General features: G+C 38.5%; 1 protein-coding gene across 1 annotated transcript in view; it reads left to right on the forward strand.

Annotated features, from left to right (window-relative positions):
* Window positions 1–21,890, forward strand: part of LOC121865167 (galactose-3-O-sulfotransferase 4-like) — an 84,048-nt gene that overhangs the window by 1,648 nt on the left and 60,510 nt on the right. The window lies entirely within an intron of this gene.

Here is a 21,890-nt window from a genome sequence, read left to right on the forward strand (position 1 = left end):
ATCTGTGAAGAGTGATGCACGGTGTCACTGTTATGGGACTATATATAGGGTGTACCACTTATCTGTAAAGAGTGATGCACGGTGTCACTGTTATGGGACAATATATAGGGTGAACCACTTATCTGTGAAGAGTGATGCACGGTGTCACTGTTATGGGACAATATATAGGGTGAACCACTTATCTGTGAAGAGTGATGCACGGTGTCACTGTTATGGGACAATATATAGGGTAAACCACTTATCTGTAAAGTGATGCACGGTGTCACTGTTATGGGACAATATATAGGGTGAACCACTTATCTGTGAGCTACAGCGGAAGTACACTTGCTTCTCAATATTGTGTCCCAGGTTCGGATGTGAGAAGGGTATTATTATTCGTCTGTCCCTGCCAAACATATCAGGTTTTCTCCTGGTACTCCGGTTTCCACCTGTACGAACACAGGCCAATGAAGCGTAAACTGAGCAGGAACAATGGAGAGACTAAACAAGACACCGACTTCCTATCCCAGTCAGAACAGTAATTTAAAGGTTATCGAGGATGAGCCACAAACCACTTACGGCGTTACACATATTGGACTCCACATCACTTCGGTAAGACATTAAGCCTCAGCATGTGTAGTGGTATCTGTATTGTAACCCTTGATAACTAAGGCGATTGTTTTCACCATTGTATCTGCCTGTTTTATAAATCTCCTTGGGTTGCAAAAATTTACCAATAGTTAGTGTTGTTTTAATCTCTTGCAAGGTTTGAGCTCTCTGTACAAACTTTTTTATTTTGTGACATAGAGAAACATTAAAAATAACCCTCTTGTCTTTTACTAGTTTTGTGGTGACGTTCTGCGAGCCGAGAATTAAAATAAAGTGATCATGTTCAACAAATAATGAATACTGATCAGATAGTATTGACTCTAGACTGTCCTCCCACTTTGAGCAGGTCATACTGAGGAGCACCGACTCGTGATGACCAACAAGTTTAGGAAAAACATCGATAGAAAAAACCTTTCTTACCTGTAGAATGAAATACGGTGAAGGAATTACAACTTTCAAACTTTTGTTTTCCCTATTTTTTATTAAGAGCAAACCTTTCTATAGCTTACTTAACCAAATATACATAACGCTATGGCGTTCCACCTTGCAAGGATGCATGGGGATGCCCAATAAACTAGCCCTCGCTCGGGCCAAATCTGAATCTGACCTTCACCGCGAGGACGCCACTTTTGACGTTTTATTTGTCTAACGCCAGACGATTTTATTCAGCACAAGGGGTTAATTAATCTAACGAAAATTAGCATACTAAACCTAACCTGGAATAATATACTTTCATTCTATGGTAGGTAAGCTTGATTGGTTCATCTTATCTACTACACATTACCAGTATGTTGTGTAAGCAAGCCAACATGGCATCGCCGGGAGCAGCGAGTCAACTTAGATTCGTGTTTAGGGTAAAACAATTTAATTCCTTGTTTTTAGGATGTTCTAGAGGTAACAACGACTTTTTCCCTATAGGAAGTTTTCCTCAAGATGCTGGTTATCATGATTCGGTGTTTCTGATTATTAATCTTTCATCATCCCAGTGTTACACACATAATAATGGCCGGCCATCCTCGTGTAACGAGGATGGCCGGCCCAAGGGCCACTCAGGCGTGAATTTGTTTAAGGTGTAGAAGCTGTCGCCAACACAATAACCACCTAAGTTAAAAAGTTGCATGACCCCGTGTCAAGGAATAGTCCGAGAAGACCGGACAACTCGCCAACTGCGCTGGCGAACCACTATCCCGGAACACGATCCGCAAATCGATTAACATCCAGGTTCCCAATTACTGCTGGGTAGACAGAGGCAAATGGCGTAAAAAAACTTGCCCATAGTTTCACCCTGCCCGGACATACATGCATACATACATCCTTGACAACCGAAGGGTGAAGACGTACCTGGCGCTCCTCTCGGAGCAGCCAGGTCAACTGTTAAGTTGGCCCATACCAACCCCCTCCCCTGAACCCTCCTCCCCACAGGAAGATCAACAAGTTCTCGCCAGAAGTTACAATTTCATTTAGGAAAGGAACGGAACCAGTGTTAAACAGAGGTGAACAGTGGTGAACAGTGCTTAAGTCAGTGAGAACAACTCAACAGTAACAGTCGTACCCAAGTTAACCTTCACACAGTGAGGTCCCAGGTACCCAGTGATAACGGCCCGTGAGACCCAACAACAACCAGCGATGTGTTAATCCGTCTACGATAGGAAGGCCTAAGACCAAACCTCACTCATATAACACCATCTGTGAGGGAATTACTACACCACATGTCCCTCATAACACCATATGTGAGGGAATTACTACACCACGTCAAGTCCCTCATCACACCATCTGTGAGGGAATTACTACACCACGTGAGGTCCCTCATAACACCATCTGTGAGGGAATTACTACACCACGTCAGGCCCCTCATAACACCATCTGTGAGGGAATTACTACACCACGTGATGCCCCTCATAACACCATCTGTGAGGGAGTTACTACACCACGTGAGGCCCCTCATAACACCATCTGTGAGGTAATTACTACACCACGTGAGGTCCCTCATAACACCATCTGTGAGGTAATTACTACACCACGTGAGGTCCCTCATAACACCATCTGTGAGGGAATTACTACACGTGAGGCCCCTCATAACACCATCTGCGAGGGAATTACTACACCACGCCAGGTCCCTCATAACACCATCTGAGGGAACTACTACACCACGTGAGTTCCTCCTAACACCATCTGGGAGGGAGTTACTACACTACGAGTTTGCTGTTCAACACCTACATTAATCTGTATGTTCACTGTATGTTTTTACCTCTTCTCTAAAGTAAGGCTTTTTTCTCTAAAGAAGGCTTTTGTTAAACCACCAATGTATGTAATAAGTCATTTATGTCCAATGTATATTTTCAGCCTTCGGGCTGCAGAATGTTTTCAATAAACCGTTAATTATTATTATTATTTATCATTATTATTATTACATACATACATACATACATACATGGCCTATTTTTTGCCATATGTCTTATCAATCGTTATCATCGAGTCCCCTAACTTCTATATCTGGCCGTGCTGTGTGTAACGGGCCCTCACACACCCTCGACACAGCTGTACGTTTAGGTTACCTGTTTATTCTTTTATTTTTAATTTTGGGCAATTGATTTGTTTTCCTTTTTCTTAATAACTGGATGTACTGTGGGTATGATCAGCCATCCCTCGTCGTCTGTCAACTTTTAACTTTTCACATTTACGACGTCCAAAAACTTCTGGTTCAATATTGCTGACATTTCCCAAAATTGTCACTCCGATGCTCCCTTTTCAAACAGGGATCAATCTTTTTAACAAGTACACATTCCTTCCGCTAGTGAAGCTGTATTACCATATAAGGGAGCACATTAAACATAGTTTCTTACTTTGTTTTTGAAGTTGAATGTGATGGATTGTACGCCCACCCTTAACGCAACCTTGGGATAGTTTTTGAAAGATTTTCTCGCTGTACCGAAAAGTCCAAATTTACAGTTTGCTTCATCAGCACTTCTCCCTAACAAGCTAGCAAGCCAATGGGACCCACTCTCACATATATTCTTTCCTACTAGCTACCTTCTGGTTTAATTCATCACACACACACACACACACATATATATATATATATATATATATATATATATATATATATATATATATATATATATATATATATATATATATATATATATATATATATATATATATATATATATATATATATATATAAAGGTTTGATCGCAGCTGTGGTGATGCGGTCTAAGCACTAAAATGCAAGACCATTGTTTTAAATGGAGTTTACATTTTTAAACATTAAGTGCATATTTTTGTTTTTTAAAATTAAACATTAAGCTAAACCAACTTAACCTAACCTGATTCAACCTAACCCAATCCAACGCAATGTAACCTAACCTAGCCTAACCTAATCTAAACTAACCAAACCTAACATTAACTAACCTAAATGTGTTAATTCATTATATTTTTTTATCATTGTCCCGTGGAGACTACTGCTCGTTTGGTAATTGAATTTTCAACAATTAACGTAGTTGTCAAGGTAACAACCTTGTTAAACTTAGTCCGCGGTTTGTTCTCTATACCTTATTAAGTAATATGCGCTATTTAGTGTAACATGTACTGTATACTGTACACTAAATTAGGATAATTGCCGATTACCGATAACTTCTAAGTATTTCTCGTTTTTGGAAACTTCTGTCTGGCCAAACATTACCAAATACCTGGCTTGACCTGACCTGACCTGACCTGACCTAACTTATTTTAGGTATACGTTGGCTATCTTTTGGTGGTAATTGGCGCCTTAAATAAAGCAAAGTAAATTTTGAAAAACTGTACAAAAATGTTCATTAAGTTAGAGCTATAAAATAAAATAAAATTACCTTTTCGGCCAGAAGGTCAGTTGCTTTCAGCCCCTTCACTAGCGACTGGACGCCACTTTATTAATAGCTTATGGAAATTGTTTCACATTTCGTAACATTTTCTTCATTAAAAACATTGTTCACCATCAATTCAAAAACATACCACAGTTTACGCAAATTATGTTACATGAGGATAGGTTAATAATGATCCTATTCATAGTGTGTGAGTTACCGTTATCCACGTGGTCGTTCCTATACACCCGTACCGACCAATTAGATATTGTAAAAGAAAAAAAATCTCGCTGTTTCGCTGTTTTAAACCGATTAACTTGTCAATCACACGAGCTACGGAAGGGAGCGCGTGTGTTTTTTTATCACCCAGCATGAATTTTATTCCACCCCATAGAGTTATGTGGTGAGTGAGAAGAGGACATACACCATATGTTAACAAAATTCAGTTTATAGTGGGCGTTTTATTCTAAATTTTTATTTATTGGAGAGAGAGCGGAAAGTAAAACCTCATGGGAATGTTGATGTACACAACTTACTACAATGTTTTATATAAATTCGATGACATTTATATTGTTTGTCTTTGAGAAATATCGCCAACCTTGTGAAATATACTGTTGTCTTTTCCATTTATCTCTTATCATGAATCATATTTCTCAGCCTCGTGGCATCAGTGTTTACCTTTAGCTGTATTTCATATCCTGGTGGAGTGCTCGGGGAGGTTGATATTTGATATACTCAGAGCATTACGCTAATCAGTGAACGGCGGTGCTAATTTCCCCCAGTGTTGTAGTGCCTTCCAAACCTATTTTTAGTATATTATTAAGAGCAAGTCAAGTGTGATCTAATATGCGTTGCTAAGGTGGCTAAGAGTTTGTTTTAACCCGCGGATGGCGTTGCTAGGTGACGTCAACGGCAAGTTCCTTGATATATGAAAATCATCTATTGGCAAACCATGAAACAGTCGTCGGGATATTTATTTATTATTTATTTATAAGAGCAGGAAGCTAAATTTTGAATTATGTTTCTAGTATTTGTTGCCCGATACTCAATATTCTGGGTCCTGATTGAGACTTAAGGTGAGTTTAATAAATTTTGAGACTACTTACTATATGTAGCCTCCATTATAGTAACTAACTTTAACCCCGGAGTACAATAAGCGAATCCACTATGAACGACGTTTAATCACTTAAGTACAGTAACTCATTCCCTCGAGTACAATGACAATAACATTTTACCAGAGGCTTGTCTTCGTATTCAAAGGGTTTAGGCACCGTACTTAAGGGATTAATATTTGTGTGTTTTTTTTAATTTCCTGGCGAAAACACACTGCACCCTTGCAGCTGATACAAAATGGTGGAAGAGGGGAATACAGTCCCACAGCTCTTCCTAGTTCCAACAATACTTCTTCATTTTTATCAATTTGTTTCACTGTCAACCTCTCGTCATCATCTAGAATAAGTCTATAACCCCAGGGGACAGGAAAGATGGGTTACTGCATATGTCAACGGTGAAAATACTTCAGCTGAAACATAGAGGTTATAAACTTCTGCCCGACAGAATTTTTTAATTCTGACACCAGGAGGTCAAAATGATAACCATAGCTTATAATATATGTAGATGTCTAATTAGATAACGAGTCAAGGATTCCACTGTGTACCACTGTGTTCCCTAATAGTCGGGCAGCTATTCTACAAAGCATAAAATTGTTAAAATCGTGTTCGCGAGCACCAGTTCTAGATTTAGGACATCACGTAATAAATCTTCATTAAGCCATCGAGCAGACCATCTTGAAAAAAGTTTGGTGCTTGTCAGATTAAATTGGTTGGGAAGCATTGGATTAGACTATGAGGCAACACTGTATTGCAAATAAATTCATTCATAATTGTTTGGAATAGCCGTCGAGGCCGGCATCAATTCTTCGCTTTCGGAAGAAGCCAGCAGGGCGACTGAGGGGTAGAGAGAACAGCTCTGCAATTTTATATCTTTAGCAATTATAATGCAAATTAAGACAAATTACATCAAATTTATAATGCAATAGACAATAATTTATATTTAAAAACATTGGCATCAGATCAAAACAAACAAACAGGCCTCTGGCAGCTATCAATACCCATATGTAGAACGATTTTATAGTTTCCATTAAATGAATCAGAGGAGAGTACTTTAAGGATCATTGGTCACGCCAGGATGGGTCAGAGGCTCATGGAAAATGGACGAAACCCGAATCCTATTTTGGTAACATCTGATGACATCATGTTTGTGGTTTTGTGTATATAAGTGGGGTATGCTATAACGAACGTAATTGGTTCCAGAACCTCGTTCGTTATAGCATTCGTTCGTTATAGGATTAATCCGTTCCAGGCCCCCAAATACAACCGCCTAACACTGAAAAAATTCTGTGGAAAATGTAAAAAATACGGTACTTTATCTTACCTTAGTGTTATTCAGCATGCAGGTACCCCTAAACACTGGCACATCACTATCACTTCCACTGGGAGTCTTGGCTTTAAGGTCCTCAAACAATTGTCTGGCCTTCTCACAAATTATAGCTTCACTAATGTTACCACCTGCCATTTCTTTCTCCTTTATCCACACTAAGAGTAAATTTTCCATCTCTTCAATCACATTACACTTTGCTTTGCTAAGTCTAAAGATTCCCTTAGCCACTTGCACAGTTTTTAACTCCTCTTCTTTATTCTTCAAAATCGTACATATAGTCGATTTAGCCATCCCATATTCATCACTAAGTTTCGCAATGCTTCTTCCATTCTCACGTTTCTTTATCAATTTCTTTCTTAGTTTCAAGGGTTATTAGCTTTCTCACTCGCTTTGGACGACTCATTGTTACAATTGTATACTTGTATAACAAAATAGTTATACAAATAACGCGAATTTCCACATCAAAAGACGAAATTTCAACAATAACAGTGGTGCACTGGCTACACAATGAGACAAAGATGGCGCCTGACGCTCTTGTTGTGGGTCGCGGTACAACAATATTCATGCGCCAGGCGAAATAGTCCGGTATTCATCCGCGTTCGTTGTAGGAGTTGCGTTCGTTATAGCATTCTCAATTTTATAGGTAAAACCGTTCGTTATAGGAATATTCGTAGTAGGATCCGTTCGTTATAGCATACCCCACTATATATATATATATATATATCAATAACTTGCAGCAAGATTGTGAAACCAGTAATTTCGTGAAATCCCTGGAAAATTCAGCAATTTCATGTAATTACCGTTTCGCTCAGGGAATTCACATAACTAAAATATTTAGGAATTTCACGAAATTACTGAAATAGTCATTATTTTTACGCGATCTTACTGAATGACTTTAAAAAAATGTGAATACCAGATCATTTACACCTTACCCTGGACCCCACAGTGAGTTGTAGAGGTAAACAAGGCCAACAAAACAAAAATAGAGTTATCTATTTTTGTATATCAAAACTTCCCTTGTGATCACATCCAATAAAAACTTAAAATAGTTTACTTTATGTATTAAAACCCATCCACACCCACGAGTGGATCATACCAGGGCCCCAGCCACAGACCCACGAGTGGATCATACCAGGACCCCAGCCACAGACCCACGAGTGGATCATACCAGGACCCCAGCCACAGACCCACGAGTGGATCATACCAGGACCCCAGCCACACACCCTCGAGTGGATCATACCAGGACCCCAGCCACACACCCACGAGTGGATCATACCGTCACCATTATTGCTGCGCTCCTTACTATAACATAATCGACTCTGGTTCTATGCTGAGAGTTCCGGAGACGAGCTTGTATCTAGTCTGTGGTAGTTAGCGTGTATGTATAAATATTCTAGAGAAGCTCCAAATTTACAAACGTCTTGACTTCTAAGCTCCCACCGTGACTAATTTAGATTTTTTTTACTTCGTCGCAGCGTGGATATCAGAAAACATAAATCAATTTCCAAGCATTATACGAGTTTTCAGGCAATTTTTTATAAATTTTCAAGCAAATATTAAGTTATTTAGGCATCAATAATGAAATGAATTAAGAAATATTATAAATTTTATTGGTCCCTTACCGATGCCAGATGAACGAAGACGCTTCGTAACATTGCTAATAAAAAAAAAGTAATTGCTTGCAAATACTTCCGATTTTTTTAATTTTACATACTGTACTTATTAGCTAAGAAAATTAAATAAGTGTTTTCCTTAAAATATGATTAAACCTCTTAATTTAGATGAGGTTTGACAAGATTATTTCATTTAAAAAATATTTATTAAGAATTCATGGAAAATAATAAATGAAAGTGAGCAACATGTTATATTAAATATAAACAGGGAATATTACCTTAAAAGTAAAATGAATGATACGTTTCCTTCTAATTTGAAGTATATATCATAAATACCACATATAAAGACGTGAAATGTCCACTGTTCCTTAAATATGACTCACGCCACCTCCTCTAAACAGATCACAAAGTTTATAATTCATTCACATGTCTTTTGTTAGGTTGCTTAGTCAAATAGTGTGATCGGAGAGGTAAAGAGTTTATTTTCACTTTATTTTTAACATACTCTATTTCTCCCCGTCCATAATTTGGCCTCACAAGGATGGGAGCGCGAGGTAACAACAAATTTTCGGTCACTAACAATATTTTGGGTTAAAACAAAATATTAATGGAGATACTTGTCCATCTTGTCAAAATAAAAGAAGCAGTAGTGTTTACCTTGACCTGGTGGTAGAGGAAGCCTTGGCATCACCCATCATGTCTTGGGCCAGGAGCCATCCCGCCTGGCCTGGAACCATCCCGCCTGAACCAAAAAACATGAATGAGGCCACAGTTATGCTTTCATTCCTATAATTATATATAACTTGTTCAATATTTCAAACTAATTACTCTTTTTTTTAATCCCGATCCTTAATCAACATGTATAAGATTAATTTTGTGTGAAATTTGAACCAAATGTATGTCATGACCTCGTGTGCCATAGATCAGATGTCTTTGGGGGTAATTAACTGCTTTTTTGTAGATAATATAAAGGTCATTTAAAATTTAAGGGCACAGTAATTAGCATTTTCAATACTGCATTCAATATGTATATTTTTTAAGGATCATTAACTATCACTAATTACTTTTTTTTAATTCTGAATCAGGATCCTTAATCATAATGTGGAGTACTTTTGTATGATATTTGAACAAAATCTACATCACGACCTCACGTGCCAAAATGCAAGACAAATACTGTATGGTCTTTTTTTTCTGGAAAATGAAATCTAGCATAGTTAAATGGTAAAATGTAAGAACATATTCTTGAAAAAATGTATATAAAGATGTTTTAAACCTTACGGGCAAAGCATAATTTATATTTTAAATCAAAATTCTATAAACAATAACACAAGCGATGGTAGATACTACAGTAGTGTTCTTTTTTAGTATTTTACCCCACATTTTCCCTCAACTTCAAAGCCCGGTAAATTTTCTTGAAGTTTTGTAATAAATATTGTCTAGGATTTAAAAAATTAAATAACGACATTATTTTTAATTTGCGACGGAAGTGTATAGAATAAAAGTCACTCAGAATTACGCATATGTTGAAAATCCCGGATTCCAGGGTTGTACGAAACGAAAATAATCCCCAAAATTTTCCTGCAGTTTCTCGCGAATTTTTTACTACTAAGCGGGAGCTTCCTACAACTTTACCCAAGAACGTAACAAATCTAACACTAACTTCAAAATAATAAAAGTCTGTAATGTTAGGTCAGCATGATTAGGTTAGGTTTAAATACTTAATTCTCTTTTGTTAAGTCAGATTAAGTTTAAATAAGTTGGGTTAAGTTAGAATGTAGAGAAACATCAACATCCCTCTCTTGTGTTTTCACTGCGAGTGGGTAGATCGAGACGCCATATAGTAAACACATTGACAACAAATTTGCTTATTTCCTATTAACTATAATAATTTGTCTATGTATACCGCCTAGTAAGTCCTTGCGAAATTAATTGATTTTTCGTGGTGTTAATGGTAAAAAAATGTGAAGAGGAATAAGGTAATGTGAGTAGTTTAGCAGTTGGTTGAGTATGTTTCGAGTCGGCTTCTGCCCACGACATTTACATCCTCATTGTCACTGTACATACAACCCGTGTTGATCACCACTTACCTCTTAAGTCTTGACACCATAACACTTCACTGTAGCACTTTCTAACACTTCACTTTAACGTTTCTTAACGCGACAACAGCAGCTGCAGAACTGACCGCTGCGGTTCATGACAATGATTCATAAAATATCTCAAAGCAGGTGTCAAAGCTTCATGGGACTTAATGAACTTATCCCATTACTGTGAGAAAACTTCGATTGTATCTCTTCAAATTCGTGAAATACCTGATTCGCTGATATAAAACCTATGTAATTACTTTTTTGTTTTTCAATTGTAATTTTTCTATTAATAAAAGAAACCTCTACTCTACCACTTATAAAGACTATTATCCCATATGAATGAGTTCACTGTAACGAACACATTATCACCGCTGGTCATGAACCTCTGAAACAACACTTCCAAACTCAGTCCTCATCAGTGTCTCAAAATGTCAATCAACTGTGAAGAAATGAGAATTTTACTCCTAACTCAGTCTATTAAGTGAATAAAACTAAACTAAAACTAAAACATAATGAGATAAAACACATCTATATTAAATCGCCATATAATGTATCTCTAACAAGTGACAAAAGAAACTTTTTTCTTCATAATCAACGCTTTCGAAGACGTCCACCAGGCAGACCTACCAATCGAATAAACAAACTAAAAAACATTATCAACATTATGCTCTTGTGATTCACTTCAGTGTTGTAGTAATGTGTTATACAGACCGTAGGTTAATTCACTATGAAGAGACAACTCACACTATGTCAACAACATGGTGTTTCATGCATACGTGTATTAGGAAGCACGGCATAAACGATATGGTAGACTCAACAAATTGTTTAAAGCCATTCAGTAAGATCGTGCACAAATAATGACATTATTCAAGTAATTTCGTGAAATTCTTAAATATTTGAGTAATTTCGTTAAGACCCTGCCTGAAACAGTAATTACGTGACTTGACTGAAATTCCGAGGGTTTCACGAAATTTCGGGTCTCACGATCTTACTATATGCCTCTGAAGATATCTTGAATAAAGACGAAAGCTAAGGTGCTCCGTTGTTTCCCTTTTCCCCGTGTGATTTTATCAAGATATATATATATATATATATATATATATATATATATATATATATATATATATATATATATATATATATATATATATATATATATATATATATATATATATATATATATATATATATACAGAGGGAGGGAATTTTGAAAAAAAATTACTGATAGGATCACAACTGTATTACATTGTGTAGACTGTAGAGATATGTGCATAAAATTACACAAAAATTTTGAGCTGTTTCACTCCAACCTGCAGCTAGGAAACTATGCGGATTCCGACATTTTGTCAGATAGACATTGTGGCTTAGAATTATCCCAGGAATGCACCCTGCAATTTACTGGATGCAAGGGAAAGTCACCCTGTGTATATTCAGTACAATAGTCCTTCCTCAAGAGTTACAGCTGATTGGCTGTTGCACATCTGTCCGATTTCGTCCTGAAGTAATGATGTATTTCAAAATGTGTTTATTCATAATCGTTGGGATGACCTTTTCTGACGAGGAAGATATTTAGCTAAATTATATACAAATATAAACATTCATTATTTAAAATATGAGCACGTAGGAAGTTTATCAGAAATCTTATACATGAATTTATTACTAAACTCTGATAGCAAGTACACGTTTTCGGAGGACGCATTTAATATATACTTTTTTTACCCACAATAAGGCATACAAAGACAAAGTACGTATCATTAATACTACATTCTGCAAAAACTAACATTTTAAAAGATCAAAATCACATTGAAATATTACATGGCCGTCTGCAGAGACTGGAAACATGACAGCGAACAACTTCATATTTCCTGCCTCTGCTGACGGCTGAGCGGCCAAGCTCCCAGTATGTCACACTCATTCGCCAACTTTCAGGGGCCGTGTAATATTTCAATGTAATTCTGATCTTTTAAAATGGACCAGTTTCGCCAAGTTAAAAAACACGAACTATAGTTATACAGTGTAATCTACATTAACAAGTGAAAGCATGTTAATGTGTGTTTACATCACCATTCCATAAAGAACGAACTATGATACGCTCAAATCGAAGATATTCTTTTTCGTAAATGAAAATGAAAATTTTAGCCTATTCAGTGAAATGACATTTTGTTTTAATAAGTTTAAATAGCTGGCTTCACTATAGGCCTACTTAAGAGTTAAATGTTTATATTTGTTATTTATATATTCATGGTATCGATCACTAACCATTTTAACATAATCTTGTGTGATACATTTTAGTATTAACATATCTGAGCATAAGACAATATAATCTTGTCTAACCTCTGAACCTAAAACTCGACTAATTCAACTCTGTACATCTTAAGCCTGGAATATAATGAAAGACGATGAAACAAAACAAAGTTGTTCACATCTGGAAGATATTCAAACACAGTTGTAGCTATGGGGTAAACATCACTTGTACTTTGTCATACAGTATTACACGTAAATGCTGGAATCATTTAAATTATGAAATAGATTAATACAGTAATACCTGTAACTTAATACCTAGGGTACACGTAAAGATATACAGTATATAAAATTTGGGTTTTTCAACAAATAACATTTTCTTGACGATTTAGATGTCCATAAATGATGTTGTAAGTCTCATGTGTATATTGTGATTGAAGTCTGATATGAAAATTAGAAACGGCAAGGGAATAAGGACGGTACCCCAGGTAACACAGTCCTTCACACGGGACTAATTGACCACGACTCTGTGTTCTCCCTTGTTGAAAGATAAACAATTGCCTCTACTGGACCAGACAAACATTTTGTCATCAGCTTGTGTGTCATCACTATCGTCACGTTCGTCAAACTTCTTCGTGTGGTTCTTCTGTTACTCCTCCATTCAGTTTACTCTTTATTGCCTCTTCAGTTTCACCACAGTGATCAAGCAACAGCCACCGAAGGATCTTCCATCAGGAATTCTTCGCTTCGTCGGGTCCAGATTCTCAAAGGTTGGTATGAAGAATCTGAATAACTGAAGATACAAGAATACATCTAACTGGTTGATTTATGCTTAAAGTTATATATATATATATATATATATATATATATATATATATATATATATATATATATATATATATATATATATATATATATATATATATATATATAGCACGAGACTATCTCAATTAAATACTTTCGCCTTATTTCTGTTAGGAGAAATTGTAGATTGAAATTAACTTGAATGTATTTAATTACGATACAGTCAGTAATTTGGTTGGTATTTTTGTATGTAAAATTTACTGCGAGATGTTAACATGACCGGTCGGTAAATGTTCATCCTCTTCAGCGTTTTACTTCGATTACTGTATACTGACGTCAGGAAAGTCCACCATATCCCTGCGACATCTCAGTACTTTCATAAATTACCTAAAAAATTTTTACACCCGCATATAAATTTGTCACTTTTCAAAAAGTAAACATATATCGCTTTACTGCGACCACAATACAGTACAGTACTATAGTACATTGGAATATGACTTGCTGTGCCGTATGTAGGTTTCAGCGTCATAGTTGGCGCATTGGACTGTAATGAAACTTTGCATCAATATTCTGTACTTCTTGGGAATAACAAACGTGGACCAATGATACAAGTATGACCTACTGTATGTGTGTGTGTGTGTATGTGTATGTGTATGTGTGTGTGTGTGTGTGTGTCACTTGTATAACCTTTACCAAGGATTCTCTATTTTTATCTGAACTTTTCGTTCTGCCCACAACGGTGGCAATTCACAACATAGACGAGCCCATTGGCCTTACCTTACATTAAGTAAAGGGTTCCGCTTCGCCTGGGAACTTTTTTCACAGCTCCAGGACTCAGTTGGGCCGCGCCAACACCACAAAAAGATTTACACACCCATTCCACCACAAACAATGATAAACTGAGAGGAAGTGTACAGTCTCCTCTCCCGACAGCATGTGGGCAAGTGTACAGCTTTCCGCAAGTGTTCACCCTTCTCCACTGACAACTGAGGGCAAGTGTTCACCCTTCTCCACTGACAACTGAGGGCAAGTGTTCACCCTTCTCCACTGACAACTGGGGCCAAGTGTTCACCCTTCTCCACTGACAACTGAGGGCAAGTGTTCACCCTTCTCCACTGACAACTGAGGGCAAGTGTTCACCCTTCTCCACTGACAACTGGGGCCAAGTGTACAGCCTCCCCTCCTGACAAATGAATTAAATACAAAATTTTGACTTTCAGGGTGGAGTCGTGATACGGGTGGTAAGGGGAGTGAAGGGGCAGTGAGGCGAGTAAAGGGGCAGTGAGGGGAATAAAGGGGCTGTGAGGGAAGTGAAGGGGCTGTGAGGGGAGTGAAGAGGCTGTGATGGGAGTGAAGAGGGCAGTGAGGTAGTGAATGAAGCAGTGAGGGGATTGAATGAGGCAGTGAGGGGAGTGAAGGGTGCTGTGCAGGGAGTGAATGATGTAGTGAAGGGAGTGAATGGGGTCGCGAAGGGAGTGAAAGGGTCGGTGAGGGGGAGTGAATATGATCGTGAAGGGGCAGTGAAGGGGAGTGAAGGGGCAGTGAGGGGAGTGAATGAGGTAGTCAGGGATGTGAATGAGGGAGTTAGGGTCTTGAGGATTTTTTGTACATTAATCTACTGGTAAATGAAAACCTCACCATATTCCTGGTTTAATTCTCTTACACTGGTAGATGGAAACCTCCCAGACACAGTAGCCAGTTTGTGATTTTCTTAATGTCTGTGAAGTGTGTCAGGGACCAGGGGAGGGTGTCCGTGAATGGCTGTCAACCCGTCTGTCTTGTCTCGCGTTGTCACCTGTTCACCCCAGTGCATCTTATGACTTCTGGTCGTATTTATTAGCTTAAATTGTTTTGCGTTGCTTGAAGTAGTTTAAAGTCTTTTGTAGCTATCATAGGTTGGGATCTTGTGGACCTAATAAAATTAATAAATTTGGTGATGTTCTTTTTTTTTCAATTTACTGATACCGTCCAACTTTTGTGGTGATACTCATAGTCAGACTTTATATATCCCAAGTAACTAGAACCTTATTAGTCAGGTGTTAAAAATAAATTAGAGAAATGGCGTCAGCTTGTTGTACCTCTCTGAATTATAAATTTATTGTCTTGGTAAGTTGACTGTAGAAGCAATATGACTGTGATTGTTTCTGATATTTAGTATAAGGATCTTTAGTTCAACGGTCTCTGCAAATGTATAAGAGTCACTTTGGTAATTGTAAGGACAAAATTTAAAATAGATGAACCAAAGTATACAGCTAAGTCATTGCTCTGCATATTTAGAGGTACAGTACTTCCAGGGGTAGACCGAGCGACCCTCACTTCCTCAACTGTTTAGTTAAGTACCCAATAACAGATGGATCCCCCGGGCACGAACCAGCGACTCTTACACCAATTAGCAAACACTGAATCCACTAGACCACAGCACATCATTTAGGTAATGCAATTACTTCTAAGCTTTGACTCTGCAAAGATGTTTGTAATTTTGCTTGCAATTATATCATCATCACTCACGCACACACACACACACACACACAGGGTTTCTCTATTGACAGAGTCAAAGGCTTTAGTAAGGTCGATGAAAGCCATGTAAGAAGTAACTGCGCCGATCTCTGCACTTTTCCTGTATCTGTCGGGCAGCAACGATCATGTCAGTGGTGCCACGTGATGGTTTAAACTTTAAAGCCACATTGAGATTCTGAGAGGAAGTTTTCCGCCTCCTCTATTTAGGAGGACTCAGGCGATAATCTTGCCAGCTACGGACAGCAGTGAGATCCTGTGGTACTTGCCCCATAATCTGACCGGTCTACCTTGTTTCATATATATATATATATATATATATATATATATATATATATATATATATATATATATATATATATATATATATATATATATATATATATATATATATATATATATATATATATATATATGCTGATAACCACAAGGAAAGAAGAAAACACGAAATTCCCAAGCGCTTTCGTGTAATTCACATCTTCAGGGGTGAGTACAGACTAAGGAGAAGTACAAAACAAGGTGGTTATCAGCATACCTAGATCACGCACCTACTGTGATTTACTTGCATATATATATAAATATATATATATATATATATATATATATATATATATATATATATATATATATATATATATATATATATATATATATATATATATATATATATATATATATATATATATATATATATATATATATATATATATATATATATATATATATATATATATATATATATATATAATTATATCGAAGATAAAGGCGTCTTTAAGATCTGGGGATTTTCTCCTGTTCCCATTTATTCTTCAGGAGAGAGTGGAGACGGCTAGTGAGCCGGGATCAGCTGGGATTCCATCAGGGGATAGAGGATAGCTGAGGTGGAGAAGCCCATTGGGCGCTGAGGGACCTGCTGGGTCGTCAGTACATCCACATTGTTGTTTCGGTTGAGCAGGAAATGGTAGAGGTCTTTCCAGCGCTGAAGGATACCTTCTTTTTCTTTAATCGTCGCTAAACCCTTCACTATGGAGACGCTACTTATAATATTTCATTCATCGGAGAGAGGACCCGATACAAAAGAGGTTAGTAGACTATCTCCACTAATAGACTATCTCCCGGAATAGACTATCTACCCTAATAGATTATTCCATTAATAGACTATCTACCCTAATAGATTATTCCATTAATAGACTATCTCCCCTAATAGACTATCTACCCTAATAGATTATTTCCATTAATAGACTATCTACCCTAATAGACTATCTACCCTAATAGATTATCTCCCCTAATAGACTATCTACCCTAATAGATTATTCCATTAATAGACTATCTACCCTAATAGATTATTTCCATTAATAGACTATCTCCCCTAATAGATTATTTCCATTAATAGACTATCTCCCCGAATAGACTATCTACCCTAATAGATTATTTCCATTAATAGACTATCTACCCTAATAGACTATCTCCCCAATATAGACTATCTCCCCCAGTATAGACTATCTCCCCTAATAGACTTTCTCCCCTAATAGACTATCTCCTCAATATAGACTATCTCCCCCAGTATAGAGTATCTCCCCTAATAGACTATCTCCCTAATATATTATCTCCCCTAATAGACTATCTCCACTAATAGACTATCTCCCCCAGTATAGACTATCTCCCCCAATATAGACTATCTCCCCCAGTTTAGACTATCTCCCCCAGTATACAGTATCTCCCCTAATAGACTATCTCCCTCATAGATTATCTCCCCTAATAGACTATCTCCCCTAATAGACTATCTTCCCCAATATAGACTATCTCCCCCAGTATATACTATCTCCCCCAATATAGACTATGTAACAAGACGGATCTTGTCTGAAGAGGATTACATATATAGGTAGAATATTTATAGTAAGAGAGGAAGAGTTTGGTGGCGTGGCCGGTTGGTTATTTACACCGTCTACACTTATCTTATCTTATACGTCAATACACATCTATTACGTTCTCAAGGACGACTTCTCAAACACCGCTTTGTTACAACTGTTTATTAATTACGACAATGGCATGGACACATTAATAACACCTTCTATCAAAGTTACTAGGACATTATATTACGTTACTAGATACTGATTCTCGGACACAACATGAAATGAATACACTTCCCAAGTAAGTAACTCATCCTATGGATAGCTCTGACAAAACTCACGTGACCTGGGGAAGGCCTGGCAGTTGATTCTGGGCTGTCTCTATGGGAGACTCTGCTTCGGTGGTGACAACTGGTGTCGGGAGGGAAGTCTCCCTCCCGACCGGAGGAAGGGCTTGCGTGACTCTCCTCCTGTGAGCGGGACTGGGCTGTGGTGGACCTCCCCCTGTGATGTGTGTGTGTCTCTCTTGAGGGAGTGCTACGACTTCCTATATATTGGGAGAAGAGCCGTCACTTTGAGCTGCTCGGGCGGCGGCGAAGGGTCCCCTTACATTTGACCTCGCTAATGTAAGGCCAGGTCTGGACATTTTCTGAGATGTAAGCTGTGGTCTGATAAATAAACCATCATTACAACTATCTCCCCTAATAGACTATCTCCCTTAATAGACTATCTTCCCGAATAGACTATCTCCCCTAATAGACTATCTCCCCTAATAGACACCCCCCCCCCTTAAGCCCTTTACTATAGGGACACCACTTTTAATTTGGCTAACCCCTGATGATTTCGTTCAGCACATAGGGGACCCTGTGCACAAGTGGATGAGTGGTTCACTGGCTAAGTGGATTAGTGGTTCACAGGTTAAGTGGATGAGTGGTTTACTGGTTAAGTGGATGAGGGGTTCACATATTAACCTCTTCTGTGCTGAATAAAATCGTCTGGCATTAGCCAAATAAAATAGTAAAAGTGGCGTCCCCGTATTGAACGGGTTAACCTGTGAACCAATGATCCACTTAACCTGTGAACCACTCATCCACTAACCTGTGAACCAATGATCCACTTAACCTGTGAACCACTCATCCACTTAACCTGTGAACCACTCATCCACTAACCTGTGAACCACTCATCCACTAACCTGTGAACCACTCATCCACTTAACCTGTGAACCACTCATCCACTAACCTGTGAACCACTCATCCACTAATCTGTGAACCACTCATCCACTAATCTGTGAACCACTCATCCACTAATCTGTGAACCAATGATCCACTTAACCTGTGAACCACTCAACCACTAATCTGTGAACCACTCATCCACTAACCTGTGAACCACTCATCCACTAACCTGTGAACCACTCACCCACTTACTGTAGTCACCCACGTTTCACCTGGCTGGTGTGTTATATTTTTATAAAGTAATAAATGTGAAGCTTGTCATAAGTCTAGTAATTGGTTCACAGCCGTGGTGCCCCGAGTCCACCCAACTGTGAACGGGTACTTAACTTTACCGTCTAGTCCAGAGGCGGCCTCGCTACTTCTTTGCCAAAGGCTTAATATTTAGTGTGTATGCCTGCGCCTGCAGACTCCTGCTGCCTAGACCAAGAACTGGAGTATTACACGATCACCTTTCATATGTCTGTACTTCCTGGTGGCCTCACTCTACACAGTGAGGCTCTGGTGGCCTCACTCTACATAGTGAAGCTCTGGTGGCCTCACTACACAGTGAGGCTCTGGTGGCCTCACTCTACACACTGAGGCTCTGGTGGCCTCACTCAACACAGTAAGGCTCTGGTGGCTGTAGAGGCTCTTGTTGCCTCACTCTACACAATGAGGCTCTGGTCAAGGACAAAGTGGGGCCTTTAAAGTCAGAGAGAAGGGAAGTGATCGATGATAGTGAGAAAATAAGCAAAGCATTAAACAGCTACTTCAAATCAGTTTTCACAGAAGAAATTCACGAGGAAATTCCAGAGGTGGAACTGATATTTAGGGAAATGAAGAAGATAAATTAAAGAATATCACTATCAGAAAAGAGGATGTTCTTAAGAAGATAAATACATTAAAGAATACAAAATCCCCAGGGCCGGATGAAATTTTCCCTCGAGTTTTGAAAGAGTGTAAGGAACAGATTAGCGGACCCCTCGTAAATTTATTTACAAAATCATTAGACACGGGAGTTGTGCCAGACTTGTGGAAACAGGCAAATGTAGTACCCATATTCAAAAAGGGAGACAGAGCATCAGCTTCTGATTACCGGCCGATTAGTCTGACGTCAGTAGTGGGGACATTTCTTGAATCAATTATAGCAAATAGCATCCGACCGCATTTAGAGAAAAACAAATTAATCTACGACTCAACATGGATTTACAAAGGGAAAATCTTGTCTAACAAATCTGCTGACGTTTTTTAGGAAAGTATTCGAGGTAGTAGAAAATGACGAAAATTACGATATTATTTACTTAGACTTTAGCAAAACGTTTGACAGAGTACCGCATCAGAGGCTTCTGAGAAAAGTTAAGGCTCATGGTATCGAGGGGAAAGTTTTAAATTGGATAAAATCATGGCTCACCGATAGAACGCAGAGGGTCAGCGTAGATAGTGTTAAATCTGAGTGGGTCTTTGTTGCCAGTGGGGTTCTCCAGGGGTCAGTACTGGGCCCACTATTGTTCATAATCTACATAAACGACCTAGATACTGGGATCAGCAGTGACATAAGCAAGCGGATGACACCAAGATAGGGCGGCAGATTAATTCAGGGCAGGATGCAAATGCACTACAGGAGGATTTAAATAAACTGCAGTAGTGGTAAAAAAATGGCAAATGAAATTCAACACCAGCAAGTGCAGCGTACTTAATATTGGAAGGACAAATACTGTCAATGCATACAGCCTTAACAACATCAATCTGTAGGGGTACTTGTAAGCCCGGACTTACGGCCTAGAAAACAGTGCGTTAATGTTCGAAATAAGGCAAACAGAGTATTGGGTTTTATATCAAGAAGTGTAAGTAATAAGAGTGCAGAGGTCTTATTGCAACTATATCTTGCGTTAGTCAGGCCGCACCTCGATTATGAGATTCGAAGAAAAAAATCATCATAGTCCCTGGTGTTTGTGTGTGTGTGTGTGTGTGCGCTCAGTGACCACGACACCAGACAGCCGCACCCTTACCATGCAGGGAAGAACGTGATACACCTGAGGGACGACACCGCCACTATTCCGTCCATCAGGTGGCACGTCACAACACCTGTCAACATGTGAGAGATGGAAGGATGAACTATGACAACTTTTATAACAACACACACTGGCTTGGTAGAGATAACTTGCCTGTGCATTGTGTAACTCTCGTCTTTAATGAAACCGATGTATTATCAGCCTCCGTCCTCTGCTGTCCAGGTACATAACGGGGGGGGGAGGATATTTTATATTTATAAATTTATGGAGAGAACCAGCCGGGTCTGACTCGCCACAACACTACCGCATGGATAATCAGATTCCGCCCCGTATTTTCACTGATTAGGGCGGTGAGCGCATTATCGATCAACGACGAAAAACATAAGCAATGAGACAAAATTTATTCCCCCAAACACTCAAATTGTGCTGGGTGTTGTTGAGATGCTGTAGAGAAAATATTCATGTAGTAAATAACGGAATGTCTTGGGGGGGGGGGTTCTTCACGGGAATGATCCCAGACTGGCGTGAAGGACTCAGTATAATGTACAAAATAAAGTCATAAACTTGTGGCTCGTGTTCAGTACAGAGCAGAGTGGCTGCGTCACCAGTCACTGGCATATGGAAATCCTCTTGCCAGGCTGTGGAGTAGTTAGCAGTTTTAATTGTATGCTGTAGTATGATAGTGAAATATTGAG

This window comes from Homarus americanus, unplaced genomic scaffold (assembly GCF_018991925.1).
Source record: "Homarus americanus isolate GMGI-L3 unplaced genomic scaffold, GMGI_Hamer_2.0 scaffold37678, whole genome shotgun sequence".
Lineage (NCBI taxonomy): Eukaryota > Metazoa > Arthropoda > Malacostraca > Decapoda > Nephropidae > Homarus > Homarus americanus.